Genomic DNA, 14764 nt, shown 5'->3' with positions numbered 1-14764 from the left:
TTATGTAATTTTTTATATTTTCAATGAGTCAAAGTGAAAAGGCGAGTGTTGGCCCCAAGGATGCTGGTGGATAAATGAAATACAAAAAAATAGGGAAGTCATAGGGAATTAAGTCAAAATTCTGGTGAAGCCACAACCCATGTTGTTGTAATGGAGAGCTAAACAAAATCTGAAAAAAAAAACCTTTTCTTTTTCTTTGCAAAGGTTCAGCTAATGAGTGACTCAGCCTTATATAAGAAGAGAAGTCTGGATGGGCTTAATAAATGTGAATCACTACAATGAATTTAAAAATTTTCTGTGGGACTCTCTATTACAGGATCTTTGTTCTTTAAAAAGGGAAGGGAAAGGGAAAGGGAGAGGGAGAGGGAGAGGGAGAGGGAGAGGGAGAGGGAAAGGGAAGGAGGATTGCTTTAAAATTTATATAGCTATAAATACAGATGAGATTATGCAAAACACAAGTAAATGTCATTTGCCTCCCTTTGCATAAATACATGATAAGAAGTTGGTAAAAGCACATACGAGGCAATTTTCACAGGAGAAGCAAAGTGTAAGACTGGTAAAAAAAGACCAGACATACTACAGACTTGAGATACATGAAGATGTGGCAACTAGACCATGAATTTCATTGCTTTATCCTTTTGCAAAATGAGAGTTTCTAGTGTTGTTCAGCATGCAATGCCTGGGGCACACACAGATCACGCCTGTTTGAGGATATTATTCCCTATCCTGGGTACCCTTGCACTTTCAGACGTTACTTAGGCAGCCTTTGCAGTCTGCTGGAATAGCCACCCAAGTATGACAACTGGGTAGTACAACTATTGCTCCCAGTGCAGCCATATTTTATGGTGCCAGGACAGACACTGAATCTATCTTGCTTTTGGAGCTTGTCTACCTATCTAAAAGCTTTGGAGGGCGACAACCCTCTCTTCTCTTTCACTTTAGTCATCTCCAAAAGCCCTCTGATTAATCAGTTTTCCTTTCTCTTCCAGTTACCATGTTTGGAAGCTGGAATATTTCCTTATATTGGAAAATAAGCGTCAAGTTGCTTGGGCCACGTCTGAGTCATCCTGCAAAGTCCGTTGGCAAAGCAAGAAAAAAGAAAGAGGCGTTCAGGATCTAACCTGAATATCCAGCTATCACCAATCTGTTCTCCTTGAATCAGGTAATTCCCATTTGGTTTGATATGTATTTAATAAATTAATAAATGTTTGAGATTTTTCATGTCCCAAAGTCGATGTCAAGTTTTACCTGCTTTTCTTACTGAAAATCACAATCACTTAGGGGGTAAGTGGCTGGTGCTTTTGTCTTTGTCCCTCTCACAGATTGAAAATGATGGATCTGGTCTTGTTCTTAGAGAAAAGCCAAATATACCCTTACTGAGCACTCCTCAGATAAGGCCTACCAAGACCCTGCAGAGGCCACTTCAGAGAAAAACTGCAAGTCTGGAAACAACTTTGGAAAGGCAGTATCAAATCAACCAGTTATGAAGAAGACAATTGATTTAAATAACACCTGGCAACAAAATTAGACAGAAGTGAGAAGAAATATGAAGTGCCATTCAGAGGATCCAGGAAGACACTTCATTCTTGGTTTTTGGTTGCTTTCTAACTCTGGAGAGCAAATGAAAATGTATCTCATAAAATGAGGTTCCTGGAAAGAAGCTCAAATTCCAGATGGCTGATACCATCCAGGCACCAGCTTTGAGTAGGTAGGAAAGTCTGCTTTTAAAAAGAAATAGGCAGTGCCAAGCTGCTAGTGCTGCACTTAGGGGTTTTGTTCTGCTGAATTCATCTAGTTTTAAGGGCCATACGCATCCAGGGTTTGCACACAGCCCTTGGCGTGAGTCTCCTCTTTTTAATTGCCATTAGACTCTGTAGCATGTACCAAAAGAAATGTTATTTCAGTAGGAATGAAACCTTTGTCAAACCACATCAAGGAGCAGGCTGGATATATTTTCCATGAAGATGGAGCTCAGGATGCTTAGAGAGTCCACGGCAATCTCCAGAAGGTGAAAGATTTTTTATCTGGATTTTTTTTCATTGGCCAACATATACAGGGGCATGCTGTCCTCTGGATATTAATTTATGGGGGTAAAGAGAAGGGAAGGGGAGAAACAGGGAGGGGGAAGGAGCTGTTTTTGCAGAAGCTCCTGGCTCCTGCCCAAGGAGGTGCATGGGGAAGGAGGGAAGATGCTGTATGGTGAACCACACCAGCAGTGACACAGATGAGAGGAGAAAGCAGAAACTGAGGGCAAGGCACACCAAAGGTAGGCTGGACTGAAAGTGGCTGTGGTTTCAACAGCTGAACTTATTGAAAGGCCTCCTTGTATAGACAGTAGCTTTTCATGCCAGATCTCTGGCAGTCAGGTGTCAGAAACAGAGACTGAACCAGACTTCCAGACCCCTCTAAGCTAATAAAAGGGTTTTGKATAGCCTTTAGCTCATGGTGGACATAATGGTCTACTCTTGATGCTTGTGAACAGTAAGAAGTCTATGTTCTGATGCTGACTGGATTGGCACCTCCACATGACTTAGTCTGGAGAGCGTTATAGCTGCATGCTCATTGCCAGATGTGCGCCTGTGTGCTGAGACTCAGGTCCTGCAGTTGTGTTCAGAGCTGGGTGTGCAAACACCTGGGGACGCAACCAGCAGTGTATGAAACGAATGCAGCAACTAAGCACACACGCTTGTATCTATTTGCATGTGAAAGGGTCTCTCTCTCTTGTGTTTTTATCAAACGCAACTCAGCTACCGGGAAAATGGGTTATTTCTGAGTTATTATTGCAGCTAGGTTTCTACGGGACTATTTCGTGCTACAAAGGGGTCAGAGATGTGGGACAAACTCTTAGAGCAACTGAGATGAATGAAATTGTGAGGTTTTCTTGTTGTTGTTATTGTTGTCACAGAAAAATACAAACTAGATGTTGTTTGAATAAATGCGCATAACCCACCCACTCCCAAGTTAATACTAGATTGCCTGAAAAAAAAGAGTTTTTGAGGATCTGGAATTAAACAACACATAGAGTAGAACTCGGCCTGTTCTTCTGAAAAAAAGAAGTTTTCTCTGTTGTTCCCTAAATGGAATAATTCACTTCAATGTTTTCAAAATAAAACTTTACCTTTCCATTTTGTCACAGTACTGTTTGGCATAAAGATTTGCCTTTTTTTTTCTTTTTTTGAAGAGAGACATTAGAAATGTGTTGGGGCACATGTTGGGCCCCATGCACTCTTCCTAAATTTTGTTGTATCTGTAGCAGACGAGGCACTGAATGTATCATTTCGAGTTGGTGGTACTGGCGAGGATGGTTCTTGTCTGTTTGAATAGCACTAGCCTTTCTTTTGTTATAGCATTCAGCTATATCCTGAATTCAGCCTGTAGCATTCAGCCTTTTCTGAATTAACTGCAGTTATTTAAATGATTGAAATGATTTAAAATGACAAGCAGACTGGAAACTGCCTAAGGTTGATAATTTGCTGGGAATGATTTCAGATTATAGAAGAAAGTGAGGAATGAGGACTCCTGGCTGTAGTATCAGCTTGATCTCCATACATCTGTGTGAATTTCATGGGCAAATCCCTTCATAAAGACGAAGTCCTGTGATGTGCTGAGAATCGCTTGTCGCTTCCCCTCCAAGGAACATGGCAGAAGTCCTTTTAGCAGGATCACATGGAAACATCCCAGTGGTTTCAGGCATTCATGAAACAAGTGTAATCATGCTTATCTGCCTTGTGGGGAGGTGACAGCTGACGCTTCACTGGGGTTTTCAAGGTATTTAGGATCTTCACATGAAAATAAATAGCTAGCATGTTTATACAGAAAAGTGGGTGAGTACCTTTTGGACGCATTTATTTGAATATTTTGGAGATATATTGTTAGAACCAAGGACAAATTATTGAAGTGCTCAGCAAAAGCAAGAAGGATTTGAGGTTTTGTTGTTGTGGTTGTTGTTGCTGTTCCTGGAGTGCTTCTGCTTCCTCTCATTTCTAGGGAATGAGAGAACCAGCTGGCACAGAAATCTGTCTCACTCCTGCTTTCTCTATTTCTTTTCCATTTCTTTCTCTTTTCTCTGCACCAACTACGTGCAATTCTATTGAGTAAGCTGAGTAATGAGACTTTACCAAAAAAACAGGGAGTGAAAGGCAGCTTTGGGATCTATTTAATGTTAAGCTGTTATCAGGATATGCTTTTAAAAAAGAGTGTCTTCCTAACAGGCCTGGTACAGAAAGAATGTCTGAATCTGTGAATTCCTGCAGGCAGATTTTGATCCTTTATCTAATCATTGTTTTATCTGCTCACTACCAGACCATATTGCTGGTATGTAAGTGGATCGCTCTCATTTGGCCCTGGATAGTCGCTTCCTTGAGATCGACTGCTCCCTGACAGGATGGTACATGTTAATAGCTATCTCATCCACCTCTGGGTATTAGTTAAGAAACTCAGATGAAAACCATATTCATCTTAGGATGGTAAGGAGATATCATCTCCTTCTGTTCACATTTATTAGGAAATTGTATTTATTTGTTTCTAATAACACCTCTGCCCCTTGTAGTTTGTTTGCAGATGGTTGTTTTACCTGTAAGCCCACTTACGCAGGTACTGTTTTTCCACTTTCCAAATTCTTCAACTATATTAACAATACTAAGGGAGCCAAATATTCTCATATTCACTCTTTTCACTTAGATAAAACACTTGCTGAGATAAAGGAAACAATGATCTGAATCTGGAGTAAGTTTGGGGAGTTTTTTCATAGTTACACAAATTGGAGTAGTGGATATTAGAAATGTTACATTGCTCTGCCTTCTTTTTCATCTTGCTTGAACAATAACAATACTCTCGGAGGGGGAAGACTGGTTTCACCAGGATGGGGACCGAAAGTTTTCCAGTGTGTGGAAAAGTCTGGGTCTGCAGCACTAGCCTAGATATTGGATAAAACTGAATTTTAGTCAGTCTGGTAAATATGCTCATAATTCCTGCAACCCACATGGGTTGCATGACCCTGAATTTGGAAACTACTGGACTAGTACTCAGTGCCTGGGCAATGGAAGTGTCTTATGGAGGTGTGGTCCGGTCCTGCCAGTGACTTGAAGATGACCTGGCATAAGTCACAGGGACTTTTTGTTGTGATACAAACAGGGCTAGAAAGCTTTCATTGCTTTCCTTGCAGTGTTACAAAGCTTAACCTGCCCAAGAAAGCAGACAGCATGGGTGAAGGTGTTGCTCCTGACACAGACCCTTCGATTTTAGAAACTGCTGTTCTGCCCTTAATTGTGGTCAGAGCATTCCTCCGTGCCTATAGGATAAATAAGGTTTTTCTTAATTTTATCAGTTTACTGGCTATGCTCATGTTATGGTCTCTGCCTGGGGAGGGCTGTAGAGCCAGCAGCCAGGAGTATATCCTCAGAGGACTGACGTATCTGTACATCCCTAAGGAAAATTTTGAATGAGTGATGGCAGCCCACTTTCCAGTCTCATAGCCTATCCTTCATGCAAAGATCTTCAGGTGTGAATTTTCAGGTAAGAGACTGCCTTGTGGGATTTTTGGTGAATCAGACTTCAAGCAGAAAACATCAGAGTATGTGAGCACATGTAATACTTTGACAGCAAGAGAGACAAACAGGCAAAGACATCCTATAAAAACCCTGTGAATTTGTCTGGTGGGAGCAAGATGATTCTTGCTTGATCCAAATGTTGTATTTTGCTAACTTCGCTAATCCACTTCTCTGCCTGCTGGCTCCCTGGGTCCCATGGGAAGTCATAGCAGTTGCAGGAGGTCCCCAACCCCCAGGCCTGGGCTGACCCTGCTTTGCTGCAGTGAGGGCAGCAGAAGGGCTCTTGATGACGGGCCTCCTCTGGGCTCAGTCCTGCTGAGCTCCATGGAAATTATGTCCTTGGCAGTAAGACTGGACCTTATTGCATTTCAGAAGTGACATCTTACTAGTGCAGTTGCCCCTTTACAGAAACCCTGGCCTTATTCAGTGCTCTGCTGTGTGTTCCAATGAACATAAGGCTTTTGACAGAGGTTGCTTGCTTGTACAAGCCCTACTACCTTTCTGCTCTAAATGGCTAATTTCTCACAGGAGAGCTTTTTAAGCATTAATAGCATTTTTTAAAGAAGATCTTGACAAAGAAACAAATGTCCCTTAAATGTCTGTCTTCCCAGCATCCTGCAGCGCTAAGGACATAAACTTGGGAGAGTTATTTAAAGTAATGTATTTTTAATTGCATCTTCTAACTAAGCAAAGCACCGGGACCTCAATACAATTCCTTTCAAGGTGACTTATGCACAGTTGTGTTGTCTGGACAAACCACGATGTCACTGCTAATAAGGGCAGTCATTGGCCAAATATTATCATCATGATATGTGTTATGGCTTCCTGTAAAACTGCGCAGTGTCTGGGAAGATGTTGGTATAGCCGTTCAATGAGATCTTGGTCCCATGGAAGCCACTGGTAAAGTTTCTGCTGGGCTTGTATTAGCCAGAACTTCTCTTTTTAGTCTTTAGTTGAGAAGCAGAAGAAATGAACTGTACAAGCGAGGGTTCCTGTTCTGCTGTTATGTCATGCAAGTGAAATACTGTGCTTATTAGTGTCCTACTGTCTTAGACAAGAGAATCACTTACAAAGTTCTTGGGTGTAAAACTGGTATATCTGTTGCTCAGGAGTCTATCACGGTATCTTAGAGACTGATATGGAGGCAGAATTAGCCTTTTCTATTAAGTGATTTTACATACCAAAAATCATAAAAAATATTTTACATACCTCAGAGCTGGTGTGTACCTGCTAGGGAGCCTAGTTTTCTTCAGCTGTTATTTTTGGCCAATCATTTACACTAGGTAAGGTCAGTGGCTATGGAGAGATTACTAAATCAGAACGGCACATTCCCAGGCTTTGTACACTCAGCTACAAAACAAAAGCCAGTATCAGGGAAAGTTTATGACCTCCAGGTTTCTGGCACCTGCCTGAAAACTGTCGCCAGCTGATGGCTGCTTCAGGAGGCTCTGTGGAATGAGTTGGTGATTATGGTTCAGCTCCTGTTGACAGGCGTCCACCGTACAACCTCTGCAATTGGCAACCTTGGTGGCAGGCACAGCAGAGAGGTCCAGGACTGAATGAGCAGGAAAAATAAACAGTGCTCTCATAACAGGATGTGACTGCCTTGCTTCCATGATTCATATCCCGAGCAGCAATCCCCCAGGCCGGCGCAGCTCCGTGACCAGATCCTTGGTCTACCGGCTGCTCTTCCAGTTCCAAGAAACTTTCTGATATTACTGCTATTTGTAAGGAAACTGCTCCGGGCCCATTTTTTCTGGAACTACCACTCCTGTCTGTCTTATGTCATGAAAATTTCTGGCTTCAGTGAGAGCTCTCAATGGGACTTTGTAGTGCTGCTGGTGCTACCTGCTACCTTTAGAGTTAACAGTCATTAAAAGTGGAGGCTGCCTCACCTTACAGCCCTTCCTCTGGATCTGGTCTGATCATTCATCAAGGAGAAAGATGGTGAGATTTTTGGTGAAATGTTCATCCAGTGTGCCTTTTCAAACATCTCCTCCCCACTACACCCTTTTCTCCCTCAGCTTTTCAGGCAAATTTGGCATTTTCTGGCTGCTGAACCATCTGGGAATTTTGTCAGTGTGCTTTTGGGATGGCCTCTGGGGACACCAGGCTCCCTTCTAGGCCTCTGAAATGCTCTGCTTTCCCTTACAGAGTCTAGGTGGCTTCCAGGTAAATTTAGATTTTTGAATTAGACTTTTGAACAACCAGAAAATTCCCAGCTGCTACTATACAAACTTGTCTGGCCTCTCCATGCCCTTCCTGAGGAGTTTTCATCACTATTTACACCCCAGAGAACATTCTGAGAAAGAGGAAGATGGAAGATACTTGTAACTGATGCCTGGGGAAAAAGAGTTTTTATGATATACTCACAGTGTCAGAAAAAAGCAACTTTCTCAGGTGCACACCTACCCAAACTCAAGTTCTGAAAGTGTACAGTTGTCTTCCCAGATCCCTGCAACCTGGAAAACTGAGAATTCTTCCATCTTCCTGAAAATAAACAATATTATGGCTATTTTCTAATTGCTTGCACTTCTCCTTTTAAAAAGACCAAACCCTGCAACTACCAAGAGGCTCCTCTGCGCCTTACAACAAATTTTATAGCCTGTTTGCTATTTTCTAGCTAAGTTTATCTCCTGATTTGCCCTTTGTCTCATTCCTGAGGCAGATATCGCAAGTAGTTTCACTACTTATGTTTTATTTATGTCTTTATCAAGTAATTTTTGATAAAAAAGGGAAAGGTGTTACACCATATTGGTGGGAAAAATATCAAAAGAGAACAGAAACCCAAACATCCGTTCTGAAGCTCTCATGTCATTGCAATACCTGCAACAAAGGAAGGCTTTGCTGAGGTTGAATTTATTCAGTACTATAGAAATGTTTCTGTGCAAGAATTTGAGTTTCTCACATATCTCATGTAAGCTGTGTTCCCAACCAGTCCCTTAATACATAATGCATTGTTTAAAATGTAAGTCTTAATGTCCTTTTCCAGTCTGCAGGCGTCCAAGTTAAATATGAATAAACAGAGAGAGAGAAAAAAACCCACAAGATAAGTTTAAGAGATTTCTGCATGTCTGTTAGAGGGAAATCTTGACTAATGCCAAGAGGCAGTGGGAAAGGCTGTCTTTTGTCTAGGAATTTGGAGTCTGTGGCACCTCTCTGCAGCCAGAACACAGCACCACTGAGATATTTTCTATCAGAAAAGCAAACTGAACCTCTCATGCAGCAGTTAGACCAGTAAGAAGGTTAATGGACAAGTCTTTACAGTCAAGAAGCTTGTATGTTTATGTTAATTAAATCTGCCAGCCACTGTGTTTTCCTTCTATTTTTAGCCTGATTTTCTAAGGAAATGAGGCTTATTCAGTCACAGTGTCTGTCTGTCCATTTGTTGGTCTCCTCCCTTCCTCCCCATAACTTTCAAACTGTCAGCCAATTTCAGCCAATCTGGAAAGACAGGGAGATGCCCCAGAGACTTGACAATTTGCATGAATTTCTTGAAGACTGGTGGAAATTTTCCAAAGACTTGATAAATGCCCCATCAACGTAAAGCAATGTTCGTTAGGCTATTACCCTTTCCATTTGCCCTGGCCAGTCGACATACCAAAACCGCCTGCCCTGTCACCATGTGAGTGGTTTTAAAGCAGCTTCAGCATGTGCAGTCTCTTGCTCACACCAAAGCAATGCAGAAGTAAAGGTTTTGTGGCAGCCGGAGATTCCACAGGAGACCTGAAAAGGACTGGCGGGGAGCCGTAGGGAGTCAGATGGGAAATAGAAATAAGTGAGACTACTGTGGTGAATAGTGCTGGCAATATGGGAGGGAACTAGAAGGGACTGGGCACAGAGTTTTTCAGGGATTTGTCTGGTTTTGAGGGACTAGCAAACATCAGAGAACCTGGGAATTTGTGGTGGGCAGTGGGCTGAGGGATGCAGAGTGGACCCAGACGTGCTCCTGGGAAGGGACACCGGGAAGGGAGCAGGCTAATTTCAGCAGTAATTTGAAGGGGACCATAGGAAACTGGGTTAGTTCATCTGCTCACAGAACAACTTGTTTTATTAAGCTCTTTGTTGGCAATGTTATGAGAGGGAATGATTGAAGTTATTCAGAAACTATGCTCTCATGGCTCCTTTGGGGCTGTACTGAAATTATACTGATACAGATAGCAACATTTTTTCATGATCAAGTATGGTCAGAAAGCATACCTACCTTCTGCCATCTGAGTTACTTAGAGCACCCACTGCTTTTCTTTGATTCCAGGACTTAGTTTTTCTTAAAAGGGTGATTGTTTTGCTGTGCCCACATCACTCAGATGAAGCCGAACTGATTAAATAGAGCCTTTGTGAGCAGTTCCTTGTACTATGTGAGGAGGATCCTTCTTCACAGCTATGTGAAAACTTATACTTACTTGGACGGTAACCAACATGCCTTGTTAGATGAAGCATAGGCCGTCTGTGTATCATTAAGGAGCTCGAAGAGTCAATTCAGTCCAGACAGTAAACAGTGAATCGCTGACACTTTCAGCTCTGCTGGGGCTAAAAATTACCAACACACACATCTGAGCCATATCAGTGGAAACACACAAGGATTAGATTCTTTTGGTGACGGTTGCATTTTTATTGTGAGTAATCTGATGGGAGCCTGATGGTGTCCAACACATCCATTCTTGCCTTGTGATTCTTTTGCCATCTGAAATGTTGTTAGTTTTAATGACATAATTATCCTTTATATATCCAGTTAGACATGTGGGTTTTTTTCTTTTTTCTTTTTTTTTTTTTTTGGAGTTATAATTAGTTTCCCTGAGAGGCAGCAGCTTTAATGCTTGGGCAGTTTTCTGAGAAGCTGGGACTGAAAGAGGCTTTTGGGAAATGACAATTATATGTCCATGGTTTTTATTTGCTATGCTTTATTTTAGTCTTTGTCTATGCTGAAAGCTCTTGTTGGCTGGCAGAAGATGGACTGAGTCAGTGAAATTAGGCAATTTCAGTACTCCCCCCTGCTCCCCAAACAAAAACATACAAAGAACTTGTATATTGACTGAAAGTAAAGTGAAGTTGTTTTGCTGAATTTATACAGAGTACTGGCAGGACAAAATGAATACCCCCATTCCCTATACCTAGTGAGGGCACTGACTGGCCCTCACATGAACTTTTTTGCTGAACTTTTCTGAAAGTTTATCTCAACAGAAAAGTTTGTGATAGATGTGTATAGGTATGCGTCAACAATATCCTATAAATATCCTATAAAACAAGAACAGTATAGATTATTCATTATCAAGATAATTCTAACAAGATAAAAATGCTTAGTTATTATACATTGGAACCCCCCCTTCCAAAAAAATAGCTATTGGCTCCTAAATGACCTTATAACTATCTCCTGTTTTCTCCTTTCCATGGTCAGCCCAAGTTGCCACATGCCTGTTTCTGGGACCTTGGGGTAGCCTGCAAAATCCCCACCGGGATTTTGCATCCACAGGGAGGCACAAGAGCTGGGCAGGGGGTTAAGCATCAGTAGAAGAAAACATCTATGGAAACTTGTTACCAGTTGTACAGGTTGTCACATTTTGTGGCTTGATACAGGCTGTTAGTTACCTATTGCATTATGCCCTTGCTGCATGTCATGGTTGAGACAGAACAACAACGATTTTAAAGAGGTTTTTTGGGATGTGCCAAGGTAAAGGCTGCCCCAGCACCAACAGAAAAATCCTGTGGTTTGCCTATAGTTTATGGCGCTGTTTTGCAGCAAAAAATGTGAGCAAGATGATTCATACTGGGTTCATCTGAAAGGTCTTGTATGTCCTGCCTGGGTGGGAAGTTGCTTTACTGAACATGGTCACTTGCCCAGCGTGCTGGGCTCTGCTCCCTGCACCAGTCTCCAGCTGTGTCCTGCTGGGGGGAGCAGCACGGCAGAAAGTCACCCACTTCCTGCTTGCAGGTGATGTCCCCGTACTGCGAGTGAGGAAGCTAGGCTCCTGCAGCAGAACCCCTTCCCGGTCCCTGCCCAGCTTCTTCCCAGCTTCTTCCAGGACCCTTCCCAGCCCCTTCCTGGCTCCTTACCAGCCCCTTCCCAGCTCCACTGCCACTGCATACCCTGTGCCAGTGAAGCACCCAGCTGCCTCTCACCAGGCGGCATAGGTGGGAACCAGCGAGGCAGCTGGGGAGCACCTTACTTGGAATGAGGGAGGAGAGGAACCAGTTCTGCTTCTGAGTAATTTGCCCTTCCAGTTCCTCCCAGCAGCAAGCTACATCAGGGTGGGGGGAGAAACCAGGGCTTCCATCGCTTATGGGAGACTGCAACTGGTTTCACTCCAAAAGAAAACCCATGGCAGCTAGAAATGGACACCCCCCCCCCTTATTTCTCTTGGTCTCTTTTTTTTCTTTTCTTATTTACAGTTTATCTGAGAATGATGTGACCATGCTAGTTTTGCCTGTCTCTCGCAAAGGGCTTGCAGTCTCTTAGTTCAAACAGATTCTTACTCCCAGATGGAAAAGCTCATCTACTGGCAAGGTCAGGGATATAATTTGTTTATATAGATTCAGTGCAACTTAAAAGGAAAATGAAAGGAGAAGGAGAAGAGAGAGAAAAAAATAATTCCTTCAGCATCTAGTACTTGTTACTTGTCAAGTTGTGTACCCTGTCAGAAAAGCTGTGGTCTTGAGCATTTGGGAATGGTGTGGCCCCAAATGACTATTGGTGGGGAGGAGGAGACAGGGTGTCTGTCACTTGGGCTTGGAGGGAGCGTGCTACATAGTTTTCATTTTCTGCCTGCATGATTAAAATTAAAGACAAAAAAAATCTTGGCTCTAGCAGTGGGAACCACACAGATGTGGACTGAATGGAAAACTGATCTTTTTCTTTTCTTTTTTTTCTGCTATGTCACCCCTTCCTGTGACCTGAAGGATAGATTTGTCACATGGTTTTCTGCAGCACAGGCAAAGACATGAGTTACCCTTTTCAGAAATAACGGAGGAAGAGTACCATATTCGGTGTTTCGTRGTGTTCTTTCTGTGCTTTATTTTGGGTGAGTCTAGCAGCTTTTCAGAAGCCCTGTTCTGTAGGAGTTTTCCTCCATTCCTTTGTTTAAAGTTGGGGATCCCAGACTGACCTATACTGCCTTTCATAAAGCCCGTTGAGGCACACAGACGATGAAGCCTGTGTGGAAAAATACATACATGAGCCAGATGCGCGCTTGCACATGCTGTTTGGCAATCAGATCCACATATGCTGGCTGCCTCCTCAGTCATGGGACTCAGTGCACCTAGGCATRTAGCCAGATGTATCTCTGTTGTGTGAGCAAATGTACATCAGCCATATGTATTTCCCGGAGAGGAGAGAGGGCAGCCTGGATGGGGCTCTGTGTCCCCAGGGGGATCCCATTGCCTGGCTGGCTCCCATTGCCTGGCCGCAGCGGGTGCCCAAGGGGTGTCCTGCCACTTGGCACTGCAGACTAGAGGCTGTGACCGCAGGAGGGTGTCTCCTGGCTGCCCACGTCTCATTGCACCGCGGCCCCTCAAGTGTGCTCAGGCTCCTGCTGCACTTACGTTGCACACATTTTCTTCTCTGCAAGGTGATGTGCTGCTCTCGCATCCGGTGCAGGTATGAGCATGCTGGTAGTGACCTCCTGTGCTGATCTCCCAGTTCATCTGCCCAAGCACCACCAGCACTGCAGCCTTCTGTCAACGGACACAGCAAACCTCTGGCTGCAAAGCCGAGCACTTCACGTGGTGCCTTAAACACAAGGTTACCCAGGTGAGTAGAGTAGAGTTTCACTGCTACAGAACTAAGTTCAAATTCTGCTTTGGGTCACGAAGGGAGTTACGTTTAAAGATTTTTAATCCCTTGGGAAGCTTTCCAGTCCCTGGGGATATCTCTGCTTAATCACACCCTCCAGTACAGGGTCATTCTTGCTCAAGACACRGCTTGTTGAGGGACTTTTATGGATTTTTGTTCACTTGCTTGTTTTTAAAGTGAGACTATTTTCCCGTTTAATTTGGGGTTGTTTGTGAAAAGTGTCTCTTTTTGGATGGGTTTCTTTTTTTGGGGGGGGGGCATGGAAAAACTGAACATCCTTCCATCTGACAGGACATCACAACACCTCCAGAAAATGTAACTTAGAGAGGGAGTAAGGTGTGCAAAGGAGTTATGGAAGCATGAGATACCTAAACCACAATTGTCATAACACACCCAGAGAAATTTCCAAATTGAAATAGTTCAGACCTTGCTTTTTCCATGAAATACCATTTTTTTCCTAGTGGAAGGACAGAGGAACATATCTGGGTCTGATGTAACTAACTCTTTGCTTGCCTATGCATATCAACTATACTCTGATGTACAATTATGCTTTGAAAGAGGAGTTCACCCAAATATGTAGGAAAGACAAATATATCAATCCTTGCCTGTACCTTTACATTTCAGTTTCAATCTCAACAAGCCTACATTTATGATACAACAGGAATATAATTTGTCCTGCTCCGATAGCAGCATTTGATTACATATTACTGGCTTGTTAGGAAATCTTATGATATGTCTAAAGTTTTAGGCAAGGGACACATTTTTTAAGCAAGTACAGAGTGTTCAAATGATACCAACAATAACAATCTGTAAACTACAGATGAGGTGAACTGAGTGAGCAGCACGTTATCTCTCTGAATGTTTAAATTTTTGCACATTTTGGCAACCTCCTTAAAGAAAGCAAGAGCTGGTCTGTCAGCACTGATTTCAGCTTTGCAGTGCTATGGCTTTCTATTTATAATAGACATGAAAGAGGTCCTGAAGACAGCATGTCTTGTCAGTGAATTAAAAATTCACTCATGTCTGCAGTGTTTGCTTTAATTTAAATATTTGTCATGTTTAATGAAAGATAGCCTGAGAAAGGGGGAGCAAAGCAAGTTTCCCAGGTCCCATCAGTTTGTTTGTGCCGCCTTCCTGTTTGTGGTCAAAAATAGAGTCTTGTGCAAATGGTTATGAAGCTCTTCAGAAAGGCTTTTGACACTGTCTCCCATAGCATCCTCATAGACAAGCTCAGGAAGTGTGGGTTAGATGAGTGGACAGTGAGGTGGATTGAGAACTGGCTGAATGGCAGAGCTCAGAGAGTTGTGCTCAGTGGCGCAGAGTCTAGTTGGAGGCCTGTAGCTAGCGGTGTCCCCCAGGGGTCAGTCCTGGGTCCAGTCTTGTTCAACTTCTTCATCAATGACCTGGATGAAGGCACAGAGTGCACCCT

The sequence above is a fragment of the Apteryx rowi genome, unplaced genomic scaffold, assembly GCF_003343035.1.
Source record: "Apteryx rowi isolate R43461 unplaced genomic scaffold, aptRow1 scaffold_158, whole genome shotgun sequence".
Lineage (NCBI taxonomy): Eukaryota > Metazoa > Chordata > Aves > Apterygiformes > Apterygidae > Apteryx > Apteryx rowi.
Note: the sequence above shows the minus strand (reverse complement) of the source record.